A 24,223-nucleotide genomic window follows, 5' to 3' on the forward strand; every position below is an offset into this window, starting at 1 on the left:
CCAACACCTTATTTGTAGTTTTGGAAGAGACTCTGATGCAGAGGGACTGATTCCTGACCTTAGAAAACATAAGATAAAAAGTGTTCATTGTTTTAAATCACTAAGTGTTTAGGGGTCTTCACAGATGGCACTAGTGGTAAAGAACCCGTCTGCCAGTGCAGGAAACAGACTCAGCTTCAAATCCTGGGTTGGGAAGATCCCCTGGAGGAGGGCTTGGCAACCCACTCCAATCTTCTTGCCTGGAGAATCCCGTGGACAGAGGAGACTGGTGGGTTACTGTCCATAGGGTTGCAAAGAGTCAGACACGACTGAAGCAACTTAGCATGCATGCATAAGTGTTGTAGGGGAGTGATTTGTTACACAGCAGTAGCTAACTAATACAATAGTAGTAGTATCTTATTGGGCATAAGATCCTGCAAATAGAAAACCTACATTTCCCATCCTCCCATGCAGCCAGGCATGGTCTTGTGCTGTATGGTAGTCGTGATGAGCCATCTGACCACAAAGACAAGACCAGCACCTAGGAGGAACCAAGATCCCGAATAACTTCATGGGGCAGAGTTGTTTTATCAATCTGGAGAGAAAGAGGAAGAGAAAAATAAACTTCTAACTTGGATCTCTGTTTGACAGATAAATCTCAGCTTTTCCCAACCCCCACCTCATCTTTTAATCAACAATCTCTCTCATTAGCCTCATTTTCATCAAAGATAATGAAGACCTTATAGTTTGGCATGCTTTGTATGAGTTTTCAATGTTTTCCCCAAAACATTACAATTGTTAATAAATACATTTTTTTTCATATAAGTCATAAGGCAACCCACTAGCAGCACATGTGTCATCAATCATGTAAGTGCTACTCTTCGGTTTCTTTGCCCCAGGGAAGTATTGCTTGCGAAGGCTATATTCATACATTTCTTTTCAAAATCTCTTCTCCTGCACCAGCAATCCTCTGGCAACCCATGGTCTCCTGGTGGCTCAGCTGACCAGCTTGACAAAAACTATGAGATGTCTTTCTCCCTAAGCATGGATCTTCAAAGGTGATTCCAATTACAGACACTGGATACTTGGCAAACACTGACTTAGAGAAAATCACATGCAGTGATTCCCAGTAAGTCTGACTTGTGTAGGCGTACCTGAGCCTGAGGCTTTCAGAGATTCCCCATCGTGCACCTGGCACCAACAGGTAACCCCGAAGTCCTTAGATCTCTGATTCAGCAGGGCTTCTCCTGCTGAGTGGGCCAGCTTCATAAAATACTGGCAGGGGGAGTTTGTGAAGGGGCCAACACATGAAGAACAAGGTACAAAATTCAGTGTACGAAGCCTCAGGAAACCTCTGTCCAGGGAAGGGGGCATCTGGGTTCTCATGCTCTCAGGTGGATCAGCCCAGGATGACAGTGGTGGGCTCCAGGGTCAGAGCTCTTCTCATCCCTTCCCTCTGGTGTCTTTGCCTGCATCTTCAGGACAGCAGTGGTAGCTGCCTCCGAGGGTTGCTGGAAGGATTAGATGAGATAACATACCTAAAGCACTTAGCCCAGCACCTGGCACGTAAGAGTCATTACTACAGAACATTATTGTGTAATATCTATTAGGATGATGACTTCTTGTTGCTTAGTCGCTAAGTCGCGTCTAACTTTTTCTGACCCCATGGACTGTAGCCCACCAGGCCTCTCTGTCCAGGGGATTTTCCTAGGCAAGAATACTGGAGAGGGTTGCTATTTCCTTCTCTAGGAGATCTCCCCAACCCAGGGATCAAACCCATGTCTCCTACATTGGCAGGTGGAGTCCTCACTGCTAAGCCATCAGGGAAGTCCAGATGATGATGACTCTTGAAATAAAAAGAACCGTGGTTGGTACTCTGCACTTTCACTGCAGGATGCATGGGTTTGATCCTTGGTCAGGGAACTAAGATCCCACATGCACTGAGGCACAGTCAAAAAAGAAGAAAATAGAACCATGGGTGAAGCCAAGCCACAGTGTTTTGCATCAAGAGCCTGAATCCGAAGCTGGACCCTGCAGAGAAGATGAGCAAGGATGTGATCTCCTCCACACGGAACTTCCTCATCCACGTGGCCCTGCCGAGAGTCACTCCTTTTATCTTAGAGAAATCGGACAGCCTAAGAAGAGCAGGCATCATATGGCAATGCATGATGTGAAAAACCTGATCATAGTTTCTATTCCTGTCTGCAAATGAATAGGCCCAGAATGATGTAAGAGACTCTTTGAATGGACATAAAAATTCTACTTATTAAGAACAAGTTTGGCTCAGGTAACTGACCTTTATAGCTGAAAGAAAAGACTATTTGAAAAGTATGAAAAGATTTTTTGTGATCTGAGTACACTGTCATGCATGTGATATTCAGCCTCTGAAAAGTGAAAGTGAAGTCACTCAGTCGTGTCCGACTCTGCGACCCCATGGACGTTAGCCTACCAGGCTCTGCTGTCCATGGGATTTTCCAGGCAAGAATACTGGAGTGGGCTGCCATTTCCTTCTCCAGGGGATCTTCCCAACCCAGGGATCAAACTTGGGTCTCCTGAATTGCAGACAGATACTTTACTGTCTGAGCCACCAGGGAAGCCCCTTAAATGGTGGTGTAATTGTAGATGATGTTCAAGTCCCTTTTGCAGCAAGTATTAATTGTAAGAGAATTATGCCTGTGAAAAAAATTATTTAATAAAGTTAAATAAATAAAAGAACCATGGTTTGTGGTAGGTTGAATTTGGCCCCCAAATGACCTAGGTCCTCACCCCTGGAACATGTAAATACTCCCTTATATTGCAAAAGAGACTTTACATGGTTTTAAAATTTTTTTATTTATTTGGCTGCACTGGGTCTTGGTTGTGGCAGGCGAACTCTTATTTGTGGCATATTGGACCTATTTCCCTGACCAGGGATAAAAGTTGGGCCCCCCAGCATTGAGAGCTTACAGTCTTAGGCACTGAATCATCAGGAAAGTCCCTACAGGGTCCTGAGAAGGGGAGATTCTCCTAGATTATGCAAGTGGGACTGAGCAATTAAAACTCACAGCAGGTCTATTAGGACTTTTGTTTTTCTCCCTTTGTCTTCACAAATGCCAGGCTCTTTTCCTCCAGGTCGGGGTGAGGGGTTGGGGATAGGGGTGGGGGAATGGGGGTTGGGATGGAAACACCTCTCACATGACGATTTTATGACCTATTTCAGGGAAGAAGGGCAGAGAAAGGAGGAGGTCAGAGTGATTGTCCTACTTCTGCCGTTTTCAAACTCCCTCAGCTTAAAATAATCAGAATGCCAGTGTGCCACATTTGAGGGCTGCGTGTCCTGAACCCCATCATTTGCAACTTGCCTTTTTGTTCAGAAGGTTTTCCTCGCTCTGAATGTGTTTGCACTGGAACTCTCTGCCCTCCAACTCTGCACACCATTACTGAGCAGATGTGCTTCCAGTTTATTAACTGGTGCCTTAACCACCATCAATCACTTAAGATGAGACTGGCCAGCTCTGTTTTTGAAATTTCTTTTCTATCTAACTGTTTTGAATTTTCTGCAGGGCCAGCCTCTGGACTGAGTGCTTTGAAAGGATTATCCCCACAAATGTCCGCAGGGCCAGGCAGGTAATGTGACAGGTGATGGGCCCGGGCATATCAGAATGCGGGTGGGGGATGGTGTAGCCTACAGAGCAGCCTCTCTTCCAGTCACTCCCTGCCATGTGAGTGTGCGGGCCGGGGCACTTCCAAAAGAAGCTGGAAAATGATATTTATGTGACGTCACCCCTGCAGCTCTCAGTGTTTGCGGCCAATACTTCATTTTTAAAACACAGTATATAACCAGCAACCGCAGGAAAGTGAGCAAAGGTTGATGAACAGAAAAATCATGGAAAAGAAACACAAGCAATTCTTAAACAGAAGAAAAGAAGATCCACTCCCTCACCAGAAGAGAAATGCAAAGTAAGACTGGGCGAGTTACCATTTGTCATGTCTTAGGAAAAGATTGAAAACATTTGATAAGACACCAAACTAGAAAACATGTAGCAGCTTGTTGTTTCAGGTCTTGATGGTTGATGAGGATAAAAACTGGGGTTAGGGACTTCCCTGGCAGTCCAGTGGTTAAGATTCCCTGCTCCTAATGCAGGGGGAATGGGTTTGATCCCTGGTTGGGTAACTGAAATCCCACATTCCTGCCATGCAGTGTGGCAGAAAAAATAAAATCTGAGTTTGTATAACACTGTAGGACTACTAGGATGGCCATAATAATGGTAAAAATGGAGAATAAGTGCTGGCAAGGATGTGGTGAAATTGGAACCCTCATACGTTGCTAGTGGGAATGCAAAATGGTGCAGATGCTGTGAGAAACTGTCCAGTTGGTTATCAAAAAGTGAAACATAGAATTATCATAATCACATGCATGATTCCTCTCCTAGGTATATACCCATAAAGAATTGGAAACAGGAACTCAAGCAGAGACCTGAAAGTGAATGTTCATAGCAGCTTTACAGTAGCCAAAGGGCAGGCACAAACCAAACAACTCTGACGAAGGGATAAACAAAATACAGTACATCCACACAGAGGAATACTATTCAGCCATCAAAAGGAATGAGGCTCAGATGTGTGCCACCACATGGGTGAACCTTGGAAACATATTGCAAAGTGAAGTAAGCCAGACACAAAAGAGAAAAATATCATATGATTCCACTAATATGAAATATCTAGAATTGGCAATTCATAGAGAAAGTAAATTAGATGTTACCAGGGGCTGAGGGGAGGAAGGAATCGGAATTATTGCTTAATGGATACGGAGTTTCTGTTTGAAGTGATGAAATATTTGGGAAATAGAGAAAGGTGATGTTTGCAAGATATTATGAAGGCAACCAGTGCTGCAGCAGCATACACTTAGGGGCTAAATTGGCAAATTTTCTGTTATATATTTTTTACCTCAGTTAAAAAAGAATAGCTGGAGTTTTATTAAACCATACTGACTTTGGATTTAACTGGGTAGAAACAGATCCTGCTCAGGGACTTCCCTGGTGGTCCAGTGGCTGAGACTCCGCATTCCCAGAGCAGGGAGGCCGGGTTTGATCCCTAATCAGGAAACTAGATCCTACATGCAGCAACTAAGAGTTTGCATGCCAAAACTAAAGATCCCCCATGCTGCAAGAAGATCGAAGATCCCTCATGCCACCACCAACACCCAATGCAGTCAAATAAACATTTTAAAAAGAAACAGGTCCTGCTCAGAACAAAAAGTGTCAGCCTGTACAATATGAGATGTTCAGAATATATGTGATGGGAGGCGGCAGGGGTCATGCCCACTGGGGTCATAAATAAAGCCTTTCTTAGTGTTCAGAGCTGATCCTGTGGACAGTTTCTGAGGAACAACCACATTGGTGGGCTGCCGTGATGGGTGCTCCTCCATCTCATCACTGATCCTGAATCGTTGGCTAGCTCCAAACTGGCTCCACCTCCACCCAAAAGCTTGGCAACTCTGAGTCAGTAACCCTGACTCTTCCCACTGGGCAAATAAATCATACTTCCAACAGGAAAGAAGAATACACATTGGAACAGTCATCTGTATGTAACTATATGGAAAGATAATAAAAAATATACTAAATGAGAGGAGGTGGGGAGAAGGGATAAACTGGGAGTTTGGGACTAGCAGATGCAAACTATATATAGAACGGCTAGATAACAAGGTCCTATTGTGATAGCACAGGGAACTATATTCAAAATCCTGTAATAAACCATATTAGAAAAGGATTGTTAAAATATATATTACATGATAAAAGCAAAGTGTCAAACAGGGAGCATATGGTATGTTATTGTTCATCTGATGAGAGAGAGTATGTGAGTGTGTGTTTGTGTGTGTGTGCAATTCCTTGTCCATGTATAGAAAAATCTCTGCAAGAACATGTCTGAATCAAGTGGATAACTGGGATGGCTGAAGGCAATGGTAGAAGAGAGATTAGGGCTGGAAACATTTTTATATTTTTTAATTCTTATACCATGTAAATATATTATCCTATTCAAAATAAAGAATACCAGACCACCTGACCTGCCTCTTGAGAAAACTGTATGCAGGTCAGGAAGCTACAGTTAGAACTGGACATGGAACAACAGACTGGTTCCACATAGGAAAAGGAGTACGTCAAGGTTCTATATTGTCACCCTGCTTATTTAACTTATATGCAGAGTACATCATGAGGAACGCTGGGCTGGAAGAAGCACAAGCTGGAATCAAGATTGCCGGGAGAAATATCATTAACCTCAGATATGCAGATGACACCACCCTTATGGCAGAGAGTGAGGAGGAACTAAAAAGCCTCTTGATGAAAGTGAAAGAGGAGAGTGAAAATGTTGGCTTGAAGCTCAACATTCAGAAAACAAAGATCATGGCCTCTGGTCCCATCACTTCATTGGGAAATAGACGGGGAAACAGTGGAAACAGTGTCAGACTTTATTTTTTTGGGCTCTAAAATCACTGCGGATGCTGATTGCAGCCATGAAATTAATAGACGCTTACTCCTTGGAAGGAAAGTTATGACCAATCTAGATAGTATATTAAAAAGCAGAGACATTACTTTGCCAACCAAGGTCCGTCTAGTCAAGGCTATGGTTTTTCCCATGGTCATGTATGGATGTGAGAGTTGGACTGTGAAGAAAGCTGATCGCCGAAGAATTGATGTTTTTGAACTGTGGTGTTGGAGAAGACTCTTGAGAGTCCCTTGGACTGCAAGGAGATCCAACCAGTCCATTCTAAAGAATATCAATCCTGGGTGTTCATTGGAGGGACTGATGCTAAAGCTGAAACTCCAATCCTTTGGCCACCTCATGCGACGAGTTGACTCACTGGAAAAGACTCTGATGCTGGGAAAGGTTGGGGGCGGGAGGAGAAGGGGACAACCGAGAATGAGATGGCTGGATGGCATCACTGACTCTGTGGACATGAGTTTGAGTGAACTCCGGGAGTTGGTGATGGACAGGGAGGCCTGGCGTGCTGTGATTCATGGGGTCGCGGAAAGTCGGACATGACTGAGCGACTGAACTGAACTGAACTGATAGGATAATTATCCTATTCAATGAGAACACTTTAAAACACTGAAAACAAAACAAAACATACACAGGCCTGATAGAAAATGGAGGCAATCTAGAGCCAGGTTGGGGGAGGGGAGGGAAGCTCAAGAGGAAGGGGATTTGTATTATACTATGGCAGAAACCATCACAAGCAATTTTCTTCCATTTAAAAAATAATTTTTTTAAAAAAGTAACGAAAATGGAGGCAAGACTTCCCTGATGGCCCAGTGGTTAAGACTCCACACTTTCACTACAAGAGGCACAGGTTCGATCCCTGGTTGAGGACTTAAGACTCTGCTGCATGACACAGTCCAAAAAATAAAAAAGAAAGAAACTGGAATTTGACCCTCACACCACAAGGAAACTGACAGCACAGTGAGACAACAGAGTGAGCTGCCTTGGGTCACTCAGTAATCACTGTTGTCACCAGGAAATAATGTCTGACCCAAAGCCCACCCTCTTAGCACCTTAGAGGGTATGATACACTCCCATGTCCACAAAGTAATAGAACAAAAAAGGAAATCAGCTGGCAATGCACAGGGATGGGGAAGGAGACTGGATTTGTCTCCTTTTGCTGCTGTAACAAATTACCATAAACTCAATGGCTTAACACAGCAGAAGTTAGAAGTCCAAAATCAGTTAGGTCGACAGTCAAGGGGGCTCAGGGGTGTTTGCTTTAGAAGATTCTGAGTGGGAGGCTATGTCCTTGCCTTTTTCAGCTTCCAGTTGGCTTGTGGCCCCTTCCTCCACCTTCAAAGCCCATCACTAGCATCTCTGCTTCTATTGTCACATTGCCCTCCCTCTGACTGAGTCCTCCTGTCTCCTTTCTATCAGGAATACTGAGATTGTATTCAGGCTGGTCTCAGCATCCCAAGATCCTTAACCCAATCACATCCACATAATATTTTTTGCTGTGTTAGGCAACATTAATTTTGCCAACAAAAGTCAGTCTAGTCAAAGCTATGGTTTTTCCAGTGGTCATGTATGGATGTTGAGAGTTGGACCATAAAGGAGGCTGAGCACCAAAAAAGTGATGGTTTTGAACTATGGTGCTGGAGAAGACTCTTGAGAGTTCCTTGGACAGCAAGGAGATCAAGCCAATTAAATCCTAAAGGAAATCAACCCTGAATATTGATTGGAAGTGTTACCAAAAGGTATGCGTGGGCCAATACTCTGGCCACCTGATGCTAAGAGCCGACTCATTGGAAAAGGCCCTGATGCTGGGAAAGCTTGAAGACAAAAGGAGAAGGGGGCGACAGAGGATGAGATGGTTAGATAGCATCACCGGCTCAATGAACATGAATCTGAGGATTCATGCTAAGAGATAGTGAAGGACAGGGAAGCCTGGCGTGTTGCAGTTCATGGGATCACAAATAGTCAGACATGACTTAGCAACTGAACAACACCAAGGCAACATTCACAGGTTCCAAGAATTAGGGCACAGATATCTTGATATGAAGACCTACAAGACCTTCTAGAACTAACAACCAAAAAAAGATGTCCTTTTCACCATAGGGGACTGGAATGCAAAAGTAGGAAGTCAAGAAATTTGGAGATTTCCAGGGATTAGGCCACTACCCACTTTTTGGTCTTTGATGGTCAGCGTTGGAATTGTCAAGGCACACGTGGGTGTGTCACTTAGCATATGCAAATATGTCACAATTGAGCGTATATTGAGGCTCAAGGTCTAGTGGAAATCAACCTGCCCACCATCTTGGACCTATTTGGTTCTAATCAGCTTATGTCGTGTCCTCGGGCTCTGTCATTCTTTTAAAGGTTGTGCCCTGTCCCCTTCCCTCAGGTTTCACTACCACAGATGCCACCACTTGTGAGAAATTCCAAATTCCATACATTTCTGGTAAGATAAACAAGGTAGAGGCTTGGGGACATGAATCAGAGTAAAGAGGTCAGTGCATTCAAGATAGGACTGCAGGAAAGAGTGAGCCGGACAGGACCCGGGCTGTAGTGCGTGGGCAGGAATGAGAAAATACATTCAAGGCAGGCTCAGATGATAGTTTCCCCAAGCTTCCTGCACCCTGTCCTCCCGCCTTCCCCAGGGCACAAGCCACCCAGCATTCATGGGCAGGAAAACAAGAAGTGAAGGGTGGTTCCCTAAAGAGATCCAGCTCTCTGCCAGCCTGAGGCAGTCACTAGGCTAGGTGGTGGCTTCTGGAAAAAGCCCGTCCTGTTCTGGCACTTGCGGGGGAGGGGAAGGCAGCTGGAAGTGGGACTCCTGGTCTCTTACCACCCACGCGGGAGGCCAGCCCGGCGGCAAGTCCCACACCCAGACACAAAGCCCGCATTCATGCCATGGCCTGGCAGGAAAACAGTCACCATTTATAACAGAAAGCACAGCCCATCACCTACAGACAGCAGCCTTGTGCCCCTGTTGAGAATGGCAAGAAACAAGCTACATCATCAGACAGGAAAAGAAAACCAGCCCCTAGCAAGACAGAACCCAAAGGAAATCACCAGTTCAAGCCCCAACCAAGGTGCACAAACTGACTCTGATTCTCGTCTCTTTAGTCTCTTTTTTAGTTTTTCATGTTGACTTTTTTGAAAAGTTCTAGACAGTTATTTTTTGGCAGGGGCCAGTTATATTATGTCCAATACTGATTGCTTTCACATTATTAAATGTAGATTTAGGGCTTCCCTGGTGACTCAGTGGTAAAGAATCTGGCTGCCACTACAGGAGACACGGGTTCAATCACCAGTCCAGGAAGATCCCACAGGCCACAGAGTAACTAGGCCCATGTGCCACAACTACTGAATCTGTGCTCTAGAGCCCATGAGCCATGACTAGTGAAGCCTGTGCACCCTAGAGCTCAGTGCTCTGCAACAAGAGAAGCCACGGCAATGAGAGTAGCCCGTGCAGCAAGGAAGACCCTGCATAGCCATAAATAAATAAATAAAATTATTTTAAAAAAATAAATAGATATTTAAATTTTTTAAACTAGAATTCTGCTTAGGCAATGCTGTATACTTCCTATAGTATTGCATCAAGAGACCCTTGAGGTCATGCTGTCCCACTCCTGAGGATATCATTTGATCATTTGGTTAAGAGTCTGTCTGCCAAAACCCACCATTCCTCACTTGGTAGGTATATTTCTCCCCCTCTCTAATGAATAAGTCATCTGATGAGTAATAATTCTGGACTATTCTCCAACAGCCTTTTACCAAAAGGTTTAACACCCTCTGATAATCCAATTACTTTGGGGGGATACCCTTTGCTTTTTTGCCATTCTATCTGTAATAAACCAGCATTATCTGTTTAAATAAATTGTCTAGTGCCTGTAAACCTACATAATCTGAAGTCTGCAAAGCAGCTGCTTAACAATGGTATCAATTAAAAAAAAAAAACACACCTAAAAACCATTGCTACAGTCTCTTACCCGCAAACTTTCTTCATAAATTAGGCCTCAAAGTCTTCAAGCAATAAGACCTGACAGAACTGACATCACATATTTATAACTATTCCACTAAGAGTGTACTTCTCTCTATACACGCTTTGAAGTAGAATTATCACGTGATCATGGACGGCTGCCCTGACCCTTCTGGGAATACTACAGAATGCTATATATGCCTCACATACATTCTAAAAGTGAAAGTCACTCAGTCGTGTCCAGCTCTTTGGGATTCCATGGACTATATAGTCCATGGAATTCTCCAGGCCAGAATACTAGAGTGGGTAGCCTTTGCCTACTCCAGGGGGTCTTCCCAACCCACTGACTTCTAAATTAAAAAAAAAAATCTAGAATCCATACTATCTAGTCCTAGGTCTTTCAGATAAAGGACTGTGTGTGGATCTATACTAAAAACATTATCAATAACACAACAATTTTACAACCTGTATAAGAAAATGCTTTGAAAGGTGGAAGGGTACAAATAATGAGAGGTAGTGCAGAGTACATCATGAGGAACGCTGGGCTGGAAGAAGCACAGGCTGGAATCAAGATTGCTGGGAGAAATATCAATAACCTCAGATATGCAGATGACACCACCCTTATGGCAGAAAGTGAAGAGGAACTCAAAAGCCTCTTGATGAAAGTGAAAGAGGAGAGTGAAAAGGTTGGCTTGAAGCTCAACATTCAGAAAACAAAGATCATGGCATCTGGTCCCATCATTTCATGGGAAATAGATGGAAAAACAGTGGAAACAGTGTCAGACTTTATTTTTTGGGGCTCCAAAATCACTGCAGATGCTGATTGCAGCCATGAAATTAACAGACGCTTACTCCTTGGAAGGAAAGTTATGACCAACCTTGATAATATATTAAAAAGCAGAGACATTACTTTTCCAACAAAGGTTCGTCTAGTCAAGGCTATGGTTTTTCCCGTGGTCATGTATGGATATGAGAGTTGGACCGTGAAGAAAGCTGATCGCCGAAGAACTGATGCTTTTGAACTGTGGTGTTGGAGAAGACTCTTGAGAGTCCCTTGTACCGCAAGGAGATCCAACCAGTCCATTCTAAGGGAGATCGATCCTGGGTGTTCATTGGAGGGACTGATGCTGAAGCTGAAACTGCAATACTTCGGCCACCTCATGCGACGAGTTGACTCACTGGAAAAGACTCTGATGCTGGGAAAGGTTGGGGGCGGGAGGAGAAGGGGACGACCAAGAATGAGATGGCTGGATGGCATCACCGACTCTGTGGACATGAGTTTGAGTGAACTCTGGGAGTTGGTGATGGACAGGGAGGCTTGGTATGCTGTGATTCATGGGGTCGCGGAGAGTCGGACACGACTGAGCGATTGAACTGAACTGAACTGAGTGTTTACTGGGTGGCGGTGTTGTTCAGTCGCTAAGTCGAGTCTGACTCTTTGTGACCCCATGGACTGAAGCACACCAGGCTTCCCTGAGTTTGCTCAAACTCATGTCCATTGAGTCAGTGATGCCATCCAACCATCTTATCCTCTGTCGTCCCCTTCTCCTCCTACCTTCATTTTTCCCCAGCATTAGGGTCTTTTCCCGTGAGTCGGCTCTTCACTTCAGGTGGCCAAATATTGTAGCTTTAGCTTCAGCATCGGTCCTTCCAATGAATATTCTTGGTTGATTTCCTTTAGGATTGACTGGTTTGATCGCCTTGCTGTCCAAGGGACTCTCAAGAGTCTTCTCCAGCACCACAGTTCAAAAGCATCAATTCTTTGGCACTCAGCCTTCTTTATGGTCCACATCTCCCATCTCCACATCTCTCCATACTGAAAAAAACCATAGTTTTGACTATATGGATCTTTGTTGGTGAAGTGATGTCTGCTTTTTAATATGTTCTCTAGATTTGTCATAGCTTTTCTTTCAAGGAGCAAGTAAGTGTCTTTTTTTAATTTCATGGCTGCTACAGGCGCAGATCTCACACTGTCCCCATGGCAGCGCTGTGGTGCCTTTCCCAGGCTTCCAGTGGAGGGGACCTGGGGAGAGGAGGCTTAAACCCCTTCTTGTGTGACCCCCAAGCAAATGACTTACACCTCATGCAAAGCCTACCCATCTCTGGGCCTCAGTTTCTCAGGAGAGGAGGCAGCTGCAGAGAATTGCATATAAAGCATTTAGCCTAGTTGGTAGAGGCAGAGTAAAGGGACAAAGGAGGTGATTAAATATGTCTTCCCACTGTGTGTATGTGTGTGCTTAGACACTCAGTCTTGTCTGACTCTTTGTGACCCCATGAACTGTAGCCCGCCAGGCTCCTTTGTCCATGGGGATTCTCCAGGCAAGAACACTGGAGTGGATTGCCATGCCCTCCTCCAGGGGATCTTACCAACCCAGATCTCCCGCATTGCAGGCAAATTCTTTACCGTCTGAGTCACCAGGGGAGCCCTTCATCCCACTGGGGGATTGTAAGTAGAGAAAAAAAGTATGGAAGACCACTGTAAGTCAACGATCATTCAAGAAAGCAGGTTTGAGACTTCCCTGGTGGTCGGCAGGCCCATCGGACTGCACAGGGAACCCCATGCAGGGGGCGCAGGTTCCATCCCTAATCGGGGAACTAAGATCTCACATGCCAAAACTAAGACGCAGTGGGGCCAAATAAATATTAAAAAAATAATAATAAGAAGAAAGCAGGTTTGCTTAAGCACAAAGTCAAGCAGACTTGCTTAGCAACAAAACCACGCAACAGAAGCCTGAGACATGCCCCCAAACAGTAAAAATGATGGTGAAATGAGACCCACATCCTGTCCAGTGAGCTTCAGTTCAGTTCAGTTCAGTTCAGTCGCTCAGTCGTGTCCGACTCTTTGCGACCCCATGAATCACAGCACGCCAGGCCTCCCTGTCCATCACCAACTCCCAGAGTTCACTCAAACTCATGTCCATCGGGTCAGTGATGCCATCCAGCCATCTCATTCTCTGTCGTCCCTGTCTCCTCCTGCCCCCAATCCCTCCTAGCATCAGAGTCTTTTCCAGTGAGTCAACTCTTCACATGAGGTTAGTAAGCTAATAATACCTAGGAAATGGTCCTCTGGGCACACCAAAAATAAAAATATAAGGAAAGGGTGACATTATACTGAAACCTGAGATGATTTACTATTCTTAGCATATGTTACCGCCTCTTTGCTCATTTCCATTGTGCCAGAACAGGGCTGGCTTGACCAGGTAGGGACATGAAAACTCTACCTGACATGAAGGAGGAGCTGATGATGGAAGCTTGACATCTACTCAAGAATGAGGAAAAAGGTGGTTTTCTCCCCCTCCCCACTTTTCCTTTGATTATAAAACTGGAGCCCACTAAATTCTCAGAGTGCAGCACTCAAGCCTCCTATACTAATAAACTCCTTCCTTACCTGTCACTCTGCCTCTCATTGAATTCTTTCTGCCCTGAGACAGAAGCACCTACATTGTACTAAGTACAGAGACACATTCTATCAGTCCCATAGTGCCTATGAAGACTGAGCACTGGGGTAACTGGGATTGCTGATGATTACCTAGTACCCTCCCAGGTGGCACTAGTGGTAAAGAATCTGCCTGCCAATGCAGCAGACATAAGAGACGCAAGTTCAATTCCTGGGTCAGAAAGATCTCCTGGAGGAGGGCATGGCAACCCACTGCAGTATTCCTGCCTGGAGAATCCTATGGATAGAGGAGCCTGGTGGGCTACAGTCCATGGTGTTGCAAAGAGTCGGACAGACTGAAGCAACTTGGCACGCATGCACAAGAGGCCTGGAGTTCAGAAGGCTGCCTCTAGGATGTGTAAGGTCAGTCCTTGAATGTGTGCACACCATCTAGGGGAATCAGAAAAAAAAAAAATCACCGTGGAGGGCAACGGCAGAGGTCAAGCGAGAAATGGGTCTTGGTCCCATCCTTACTGTGAAACTCGGATTAATTCTCTTGCGTGCAATTTAGGGGAGGGGCGGGTTTCTAATGTAGCATCAACCAGGTTGTCGCCCCACGAGTTTGTGTGGCAGAGATGTTCAACTTAAGAACAAGCCTGGGCTTCTGAGACACTACCCTGGGGACCCAACGTAATTGCAGAGAATTCCTGCAGACAGAAGCTTCAGTCCAGGTGTTTTTCACCAGGCTCAGGGTTGGAGTCACAGCTCATCTATTTGCTTCCCTGGTGGCTCAGAGGTTAAAGTGTCTGCCTCCAATGCGGGAGACCCGGGTTCAATCCCTGGGTCGGGAAGATCTCCTGGAGAAGGAAACGGTAACCCACTCCAGTATTCTTGCCTGGAGAATCCCATGGACGGAGAAGCCTGGTGGGCTACAGTCCACTGGGTCGCAAAGAGTCGGACACGACTGAGCGACGGAACGGAACGGAAACAGCTGGTGAGAGAGATGCGAATGCTGGAGGCAGCTGGAGGCATGTGGCTGTGAGGCAGGAGATAGATGGACCCAGTCTGAACAGCCAGAGTTTGTCCCCTGTGGGCAGGTCCTCCAAGATGAGAAGCCAGAGAAGAGCTGGGCCCTGCCCAGATAAGAAATAAAAGACCTCATGTTCCTCATTCTTGAAGTCAAGGAGACATTCTCAACTACACATACGCAGAAAGGCTCCTCGGAGGTCAAAAGGCAGGGGGCGTCACCTCATGGTAAGTGATGTCAGCCTGCCCTAGGCCTCTTCGATGGAATCCATCTTGGCTAAGAGAAGCTGCGGCACAGATGGGAGTGTTAGTTGCTCAATCGCATCTGACTCTTTGTGGTTCCATGGACTGTAGGCCGCCAGGCTCCTCTGTCCATGGGATTCTCCAGGCAAGAATACTGCAGTGGGTTGCCATATCCTTCTCCAGGGGATCTTCCCCACTCAGGGATCGAACCCAGGTCTCCTGCATTGCAGGCAGATTCTTTACCGTCTGAGTCACCAGGCAAGCCCCTGCAGACAGAAAGACCCTGAAATAAACCAAATACAGACTCAGAACCAGGCAAAGCAAGATGATTGGCCAAATTGGAAGAAATGCCCCATCTGGCCCTCCCATGTGTCTATCCCTTTTTCTTCCAAAAAATACTTTTCGTCTCTATGTGGAAACTCATTTCTACACAGCTGATGGGCCAAGGCCTTCCCTGGTGGTCTAGTGGTTAGGATTCAGCGCTTTCACTGCCACCTCTAGACCTCAATCTCTAGCCGGAACCGCTTCAAGCCATTCAAGATAGCTGGAATAAGAAGGAAAGTGGGAAATTTGGGGAGTGGGGGCAGACGGGACAATTCCCACCGCGGGAGGCTCCGCGGGGGAGGCAAAATTCTTCCATTGGTGATGCCTGCGGTGAATGTCCTCCCCCACCACGCCACGCCGCCTCCACCGACCCACCCCAGTCTTAGATCGCGAGGCGCCTAGGCAGCAGGTAACCACGTGGAGAAAGTATAGACTTTCCAAAGGAGCGATGAGCAGGCCCCCAAATCCGGGAGCGCAGGGATTGGGTCTCCTCCCCGCCGGCCTCGCGGCAGCTGAGCCCTCCCCCGCCGCCTGCAGCCTCCCAGACCCCGCCCCTCCCCCGCTCCGGCTCCGCGCAGCCGCCCGCCTGCCCGCCGGACTTCAGTCTCCAGCCCCTGGCTCCAGACTTCGGCCGCCACCACCCCCACCCCCACCCTCCCAGAGGGTCCCGGGACTCCTTGGGCGGGGCCGATCCCGAGGAGCACCCCCCGGACTGCCTCTCAGAGCAGGGTGGGGAAGGGGATCGTAGTCCGCCGCCACCTCCGAGCAGGCCGCCAGGTGAGCGCCGGGACAGGTAGGGACCGAGGTCGGGACCGGTGTCCGTCCACACTCGCAGCTGGGGCGCCCCGGGGAGGATTTCCGTCCCAGGCCCGGCCCTGAGTGGCGTGTCCCTGGAGTCCTGCGCCCCAACACCCCTTCCCGGTTTCTGTCCCTTTAAGTCCAGAGTTACACGAACGCACGTTTGAAAGCCCCAGATCGTAGGAAAAGGGCTTGGCTGTAAAACCGGTCCTCTGAAGCCCTCGCCTCTCCGGCCGCCTGCTGGTCTGAGGAGGCCACTATTAAACACCACCCCCACCCACCACGTACTCCACCAACACGTGTTCACAGTATCTGGTGAAAGGCCGGACCACTGTTGACCAAGTCTGCTTTTTGTGTCCTCTGGCTGGCAGGAAAATCTACGAATCGGAAGATCTTAGAGCACCGTTTCTTGCTTTAGCAACTTGGGCACAGTTTGTTTTTAGCTGCGGCCGCTCTACCCAATTTAAACTTTGTTCTAAGTTAACTTTTCTGTGACCGGTCATATTTGTTAACGTTCCAGGTCTTGATCCTTCAACTTTAGACGGCAGCTGTTTACCGCTATTTTGAAAGACTATAGTATTACCAATCTACTTTTAAAATAGACAATAACATCTGTTTTTAATGTCCCAGTGACACAAGTACAAAAGACAAAGGTTTGCATGCAATATCAATCCTTTAAACAAGCGCAGTCTCCCCCGCAGCCAGTTTTTAAATTTTGTTAGATTACTTTTCAGAAATGGCAGAAGTAACTTGTGATCCGTGGTGTGTCGTTTTAAACCTTTTTTGCTCTTTATTCCTCTGGTAGTTCCTTCCAAATCTTTAAAGCAAATTCTTTCATTGTTATTTGTTAGTTTATCAACTTTTACACGATGTCTGTAATCTTTTGCTAAAAATAGATGGGGACAGAAGCTTATTGCCTCCAGGGTTTCTCTCCTCCCTGTATTATCACATTCCTTTTAGCTTCTCCAAAGAAATAATTTTTTCTAAACTTTTGTTTCTTTTTCTTTAAGCATATCTATATTTATTTGTATATTCTATATACTTATATAGAATCTGTTGACTCTCCTTTTAATAAAGTTTTCATATTTATTTAAATGCTAATTTTTCAATCCAATCAAGATATACATATGGTTCACAAATCAAATATAAATGAGACTGCCTTATTTTTTCCCTAAATGGAAAAGCCCGGGGCTGTGTTTTTTGTTTTTATTTTGTTTTGGTGATATTAGCTCCCAGACCAGGTATCCAAAAACACCTGGCCCTTGGCAGTGAGATTTTGGAGTCCTAACCACTGGACTGCTAGGTAATTCCCAGGGACAGTCTTTTAGATTAAAAGAGATTAGAGAGAAACGAGCACCCCCAGCAGTGTGTCTTTGTTCGGAAGATACAGTTCCAGAAGACCTTGGAACAATGAGAAAAAGTGTTCATAGACTGAATATTAGATGGCAGATTGAATCTCTCTTAGTGGGTTGAGAGATAATAGACCTATGCTGCTGCTGCTAAGTCACCTCAGTCGTGTCCGACTCTGTGCGACCCCATAGACGGAAGCCCACCAGCCTCAGGGTTCTTATTCTTTCTTCCGCTTCATTCGGTTCCGTCGCTCAGTTGTGTCTGACTCTTTGTGACCCCGGGGACTGTAGCCTACCAGGCTTCTCCGTCCATGGGATTCTCCAGGCAAGAATAGATGCATATTCAGGTATTTAATAGTTCGTCAAAAGAGAAAGAGAAAGCAAGTATGGCAAAATATGGAACAGAGATATCCATTTTAACTATATTTTCAGCTTTTCTTTATGGTGACATCTAGGGAAGATAGACAAAGACGATTTATCGGCAGAAACTAACACAACATTGTAAAGCATCTATACTCCAATAAAAATAAATAAATAAAATGCATTGAGACAGAAAAATAAACAAATATAAAAAATAAAGAAAGTAAGATAAAAGTTTAGAAACTCAGAGATGAAAACATGCACAGTGGCACAACTCCTCCATCCCAATCTGCCCCTTGCTTGTTGGGTGACCTCGGGTTGATTGCTTCCCTCCTCCAAGCCTCAGTTTCCCCAGCTGAAAAATAGCACCGGCCTCATGGGGTTGTTGGTGAGACTTCTGTGAGATCTTGGAAAGAACTTTTCACATGCCTGGAGGATTTAGTGTTCAGTTAACAGTAGCTGTTAGTATTTTGTGAAGGGTTTTTCTTAACAACTATGGTCAGCTCACCTGTGAATAATTATGCATAAGATCATAACTGCTCTTGGGGCTCAATAATTGTAGTGCACAGGCTTAGCTGCCCCTGAAGCATATGGGATCTTAGTTTTCCGACCAGGGATGAACCTGCGTACCTGCACTGAAAGGCAGATTCTTAACCACTGAACCACTAGGAAAGTCCATCTTTTTGCCTTTTTTAAAATTCACCAGATGGCTCTGATCTTGCCATTGGTGCAGTTTTGTGTCCTGCTGTATTTTGTTCCTTCCCAGGCACGAATCCTGGAGAAGGCAATGGCAAGCCACTCCAGTACTCTTGCCTGGAAAATCCCATGGATGGAGCAGCCTGGTAGGCTGCAGTCCGTGGGGTCGCTAGGGGTCACTAGGGGTCAGACACGACTGAGCGACTTCACTTTCACTTTTCACTTTCATGCATTGGAGAAGGAAATGGCAACCCACTCCAGTGTTCTTGCCTGGAGAATCCCAGGGACGGGGGAGCCTGGTGGGCTTCCGTCTATGGGGTCACAAAGAGTCGGACACGACTGAAGTGACTTAGCAGCAGCAGCAGCAGGCACGAATCCCCTTAACCCACATTCCTCCAGTCATGGTTTCAGTGACTACATGATTCTGACATAAGGAGGTGCAGCCGCAGACTCCAGTCGCATAGCTGGCCTTGACTGCTAATCATTGTCACAGCAGTCACAATGGCAGCTAACACTTGTTGAAGACCAGCCTTGATCTTGTTTAATTTCTCCATGGGAAGTGAGAGTTACTACAAGTCCACAGCATGTTAGCCAAAACTTTTGCTATTCATTGCATTTGGGAATTGAATATGAGGCAAGTCACAAAGAACCATCCTGTGTATTACATATGATCCTTATCGGGGTAGACTTCCCTGATGGTCCAGTGGTTGGGAATCCGCTTGCTAATGCAAGAGACACAGGTTAGATCCTGGTCCGGGAGGATTCCACTTGTGAAGGGGCAACTAAGCCTGTGCGTCACAGCTACTGAACCCACCCTCGAGAGCCCACAAGCCACAACTACCGGAGCCCCACACCTAGACAAGACAAGGCGTGGGGCTCCTCCACGACAAGAGAAACTCCCACAATAAAAAGCCTGCCACTGAAACCAGAGAGTAGCCCCTGCTCTCCGCAAACAGAGAAAGCCTGCGTGCAGCAACAAAGCCATAGGACGGCCAAAAATAAATAAATAACTACTTAAATATTTTTCTAAAAAAAAATCCCTAGCAGGACTGGGGAGTAATCAAACACACGGTAATTCTTCAGTGAACTGCATGTTCATATCATAAATAAAATCTTCCATCAGTTCCAGGCAGGTCTGCCATCACGTGGGTCTGTGAAAGACTTGGTTTTCAGAGCTTTCGGATTTAGGGATTATGGAGTGTGATGGTGGTTCAGTCACTCAGTCGTGTCCAACTCTTGCAACCCCATGGACTCTAACCCACCAGGCTCCTCCCTCCATGGGATTTCCCTGGCAGGAATACAGGAGTGACTTGCCATTTCCTTCTCCAGGGGATCTTCCCAACCCAGGGATCAAACCCAGGTCTCCTGTATTGCAGGCAGATTCTTTACTGACTGAGCCACCAGGGAAGCCTGGAGATGACATGTGGACATTCGCATCCCATTTTCCAGAGGAGAAATCTATGCTGAGAGGGAAACCCATTTGCCCAAGTTCACGAAAAAGTTTGAGTTTGGGCTGAGGCTAACCCGGGGCTGGCTGAATATGCAACTGACAAAGTTTCAACTCTCACCAGTGCCATTTCCTCTGCAGGCTGTCACCAGCAGTTCCCAAAACCAGTGTCCCTGGCTGGCCTGTGATGCCCCAGAAATGTCAGTGCTGCCTCCAGGGAATGAGATGATGCACATAAAGAATTTCCCAGGGTGCCTCACACCAGGAAAGCATCAACAAATGTGAACTGTTAATCTGTACTAAGATGCAATTCGACTATTCCCTTCTTTGACTTAAATAATCATGGTGTTCATTGATAGCATTAATAATTTTTTAAATTGTGAAATATAACACTCATACAGAAAAGTACATGAAATATATAACAAAGTATATAACCAGCACCCAGGCCAATAGGGAGAGCATTGCCAGCCCCCTAGATGTTTCTCTGGTTGGTAGCCTCCTCCTTCCCCACAGAGGGAACCCGCATCCCGACTTTTATAATGCTCGTTTCCCTGCTTGGTTATTTTGTTTCGTGTGTGTGGTTTTTTGTTTTGTTTTGTTTTTTTAATATTTAGTGTTTGTTTATTTGGCTGCCCTGGGTCTTGGTTGTCGGACACAGGATCTTCAATCTTTGTTGTGGCATGTGGGATCTAGTTCCCCAAGCAGGAATTGAACCCAAGCCCCCTGGTGGCTCAGATGGTAAAGAATCTGCCTGCTATGCAGGAGATCTGGGTTCGATCTCTAGATCAGGAAGATCCCCTAGAGAAGGGAATGGCTACCCATTTTAGTATTCTTGTCTGGAGAATCCCATGGACGGGGAACCTGGCAGGCTATGGTCCATGGGGGTCGCAGAGAGTCGGACACGACTGAGCGACTAACACTTTCCCCTGCATTAGGAGCACAGAGTCTTAGCCACTAGATCACCAGGGAAGTTTCTGCCTGTTTTATATGTATGTATACACAGGCGGGAGGAGGGGACTGCAGAGGATGAGATGGTTGGATGGCATCATCGTTACAATGGACACTAGTTTGGGCAAGCACCAGTGATGGTGATGGACAGGGAAGCCTGGCGTGCTGCAGTCCATGGGGTCGCAGAGTCAGACACAACTGAGCGACTGAACTGATATATATATATTATTTTAGTACCTGTATGTACATTCGTAAATAGTATTTATTATTTTAGCCTGTTTGTAAACTTTATAAAAATCACTGGTGTGAGAATATAATTTATCATCCAGTTTTCAGACCAGGTAATTTTGGAAGTGATAGGGGTCACTGATAATATTTACCCTAATAACCCTGGGACACTAGGTGTAAATCAGGACTGCCCCAGGCCACCCTGACTGTCTGATTATCCTGGGACTCACACTCTGGATGACTTGTGTCTCTGGTAAATTTCACCCCAAATTATGCTTTTGAGGTCCCTTTATGCTGTTGTGTTACTTATTGTTAACTCTTTATTATTGCTACTTAGTTTTCCATTCTATGACTGCCTTAATTCATTTATACACCCTATGTGGGTACCTGGATCATTTCCAGGTTGGAGCTATGAGGGGCAATGCTGTCATGAATATTCTAGTATGTTTCCTGGCTTTAGGGTCAAATTGCTCACTTATTGGAAAGGCACTTTTCTAACTTCAGTAAAAAAAAAATATCCCCAACTAGATTCCAAAGTGGTTGCACCAATTTTTACTTTCATCAGGTGTGTATGGGAGTTCTCACTGGTTGTAAGTAAATTATGGTAACATTGTATTATTGGTTGGTTGGTTGGTTGTTTCTTTTTTTTATAAAAGCACATTCTTTAATACACATGATGTCCATGATGTTTAAACTAGAATATACCAAAATCCAAGTAACTTTGCCTCTCATCTCACCCATTCTGTGGTTCCGAAGGCAGTTGGATACCTGAGAAGGTGATGACAGTGAAAATGACAGAGAAATAGAGGAATTCAAAATCATCCATTACTGCCAGCTATGAAAGATGGTATTTCGCTCAATGTGTATTCACTCCACTAATTTTAACACTTGTACTTTTTTAAGATCATTTCTTATTTACCTTTTAGACTTTAAATTTTGTGCTTCACTTCTATTTTTTTATTCTGGCAACTTTTGATTCCCGTGATACTGAGTGAGAGAGTGTCTTGGCTTCCCCTCCCCCACCTCTCCTTTCCCTTCTTGTCAGTAATGCATTTGCTTTCACACCATCAAGGCTGATTACATCTATAGCCTGTTCTATTACCCTATTTAAGTCTTACACACTATAACTGCAAAGTGTGCAGGGTTTGGGTTTTTTTTTTTCTTTTGACAGCTTTATTGGAGTAATTTACATACCGTAAAATTCAGCCCTGTTGAGTATATGATTTAGTGAATGTTCAGAGTTTGGCAGCCAGCACGACAGTTTTAGAGCATTTCTATCACCTCCAAAATATCCATTGTGCCTAGTTGGTCACTCCTTGTTCCCATGCCCAGTCACAGCAACTACTCGTCTTTCCCTATATTTAGATAGATCTTTTCTGGACATTTCATGCAGATACATCATACAATATGTAGCCTTTTGTGTCCAGCACTTTCACTTAGCATGCTGTCTTAGGGTTCATTCTCATTGTATCTTGCACCATTACTCCATTCCTTTTATTGTTTTGTTTTGTTTTGATTTTTGGCTACACTGAGTCTTCCTTGCTGTGCATGGTCTTTCTCTAGTTGCCATTAAGCAGGGGCTCTAGGGTGCTGGGGCTTCAGTGGTTGCAGCAGGAGTTTTCAGTAGTTGACCCATGGCTTGTGGAATCTTCCCTGACTAGGGATCAAACCAGTGTCCCCTGCAGGCGGGTTCTTTTTTTTTTTGCAGGCAGATTCTTAAACACTGCACCACCAGGGGAGTCCTCATTCCTTTTAGTGTTGAACAGTAATCCACTGTATGGAGAGAATTGTTTATCCATTCACCAGTTGATAGATACCTGGATTGTTTTCATATATATATATAGCTGCTGTGCACTTTGGCACGGAGAAGGCAATGGCAAGCCACTCCAGTACTCTTGCCTAGAAAATCCCATGGATGAAGGAGCCTGGTAGGCTGCAGTCCGTGGGGTCGCTAAGGGTCGGACACGACTGAGCGACTTCACTTTCACTTTTCACTTTCACACATTGGAGAAGGAAATGGCAACCCACTCCAGTGTTCTTGCCTGGAGAATCCCAGGGACAGGGGAGCCTGGTGGGCTTCCGTCTATGGAGTCACACAGAGTCGGACACGACTGAAGTGACTTAGCAGCAGCAGCAGCAGCAGCAGCACTTTGGCAGTCAAATCAGTCTTTGTGTGATATACCTTTTCATTTCTCTTGGGTAGATAGCCTAATAGTAGAATTGCTGTGTTTCAAACTTCCGGTGGTTAAGACTCCAAGCTTCCAATGCAGGGGGCGCAAGTTTCATCCCTGGTTGAGGAACTAGAATCCCATACTCCTTGAAGCCAAAATAAATAAATGCATAATTAAAAAAAAAAAAAGAATTGTTGGATTTCATGGTAAGTTTATATTTCACTTTTTTTTTCTTTTAATGTTCAACTTTTATAGAAACTGTTTTTCCAAAGAGGCTTTACCATTTTACATTCCCATCAGCAGTGTATATGGGTCCTGGGTTCTCCCTGTCCTCACCAATTTTTTGGACAGCAGCCATTCTAGAGAGCATGAAGTGGCATCTCACTGTGATTTTAATTTGCATTTCCTTCATGACTAATGATGTTGAGCATCTTTTCACGTGCTTATTGCTGTGCTAAGCCGCTTCAGTTATGCTGACTCTTTGTGATCCTATGGACTGTAGCCAGCCAGGCTCCTCTGTCCACGAGATTCTCCAGACAAGAGTACTACAGTGGGTTGCCATGGCCTCCTCCAGGGGATTTTCCCAACCCAGGGATTGAACCCACGTCTCTTGCATTAGCAGGTGGGTTCTTTACGACTAGTGCCAGCTGGGAGGCCCACATTTGCTTATTAGTCCTTTGTATTTTTTCTTTGGTGAAATATCTATTTAAATCTTTTGTCAGTTTTTCAGTTGATTTGTCATATTACTGAATTTTAAGTGTTCTTTATATATTCTAGATTCAAGTCTTTTATCAAGTATGTGATACACAAATATTTTCTACCAATCTGTAGCTTGTC

The 24,223-nt window shown here is 45.3% G+C and overlaps 1 protein-coding gene and 1 pseudogene across 2 annotated transcripts in view; both read left to right on the plus strand.

Annotated features, from left to right (window-relative positions):
- The first annotated feature begins 1,023 nt into the window (after nucleotides 1–1,023).
- On the plus strand, nucleotides 1,024–2,210 carry LOC148774357 (mitochondrial import receptor subunit TOM5 homolog pseudogene; annotated as a pseudogene).
- A 13,791-nt stretch (nucleotides 2,211–16,001) lies between these two features.
- The window catches only part of LOC129546845 (F-box only protein 17), a 32,120-nt gene continuing 23,898 nt past the window's right edge, over nucleotides 16,002–24,223 (plus strand). For both annotated transcript variants that reach the window (XM_055412208.2, XM_055412209.2), the window contains exon 1: nucleotides 16,002–16,166. The gene's annotated coding sequence lies outside the window, so the exon portion shown is untranslated. The remainder of the gene's footprint in view (nucleotides 16,167–24,223) is intronic.

This window comes from Moschus berezovskii, chromosome 22 (assembly GCF_049115385.1).
Source record: "Moschus berezovskii isolate FMDL1 chromosome 22, NW_MosBer_1.0, whole genome shotgun sequence".
NCBI classification, from domain to species: domain Eukaryota; kingdom Metazoa; phylum Chordata; class Mammalia; order Artiodactyla; family Moschidae; genus Moschus; species Moschus berezovskii.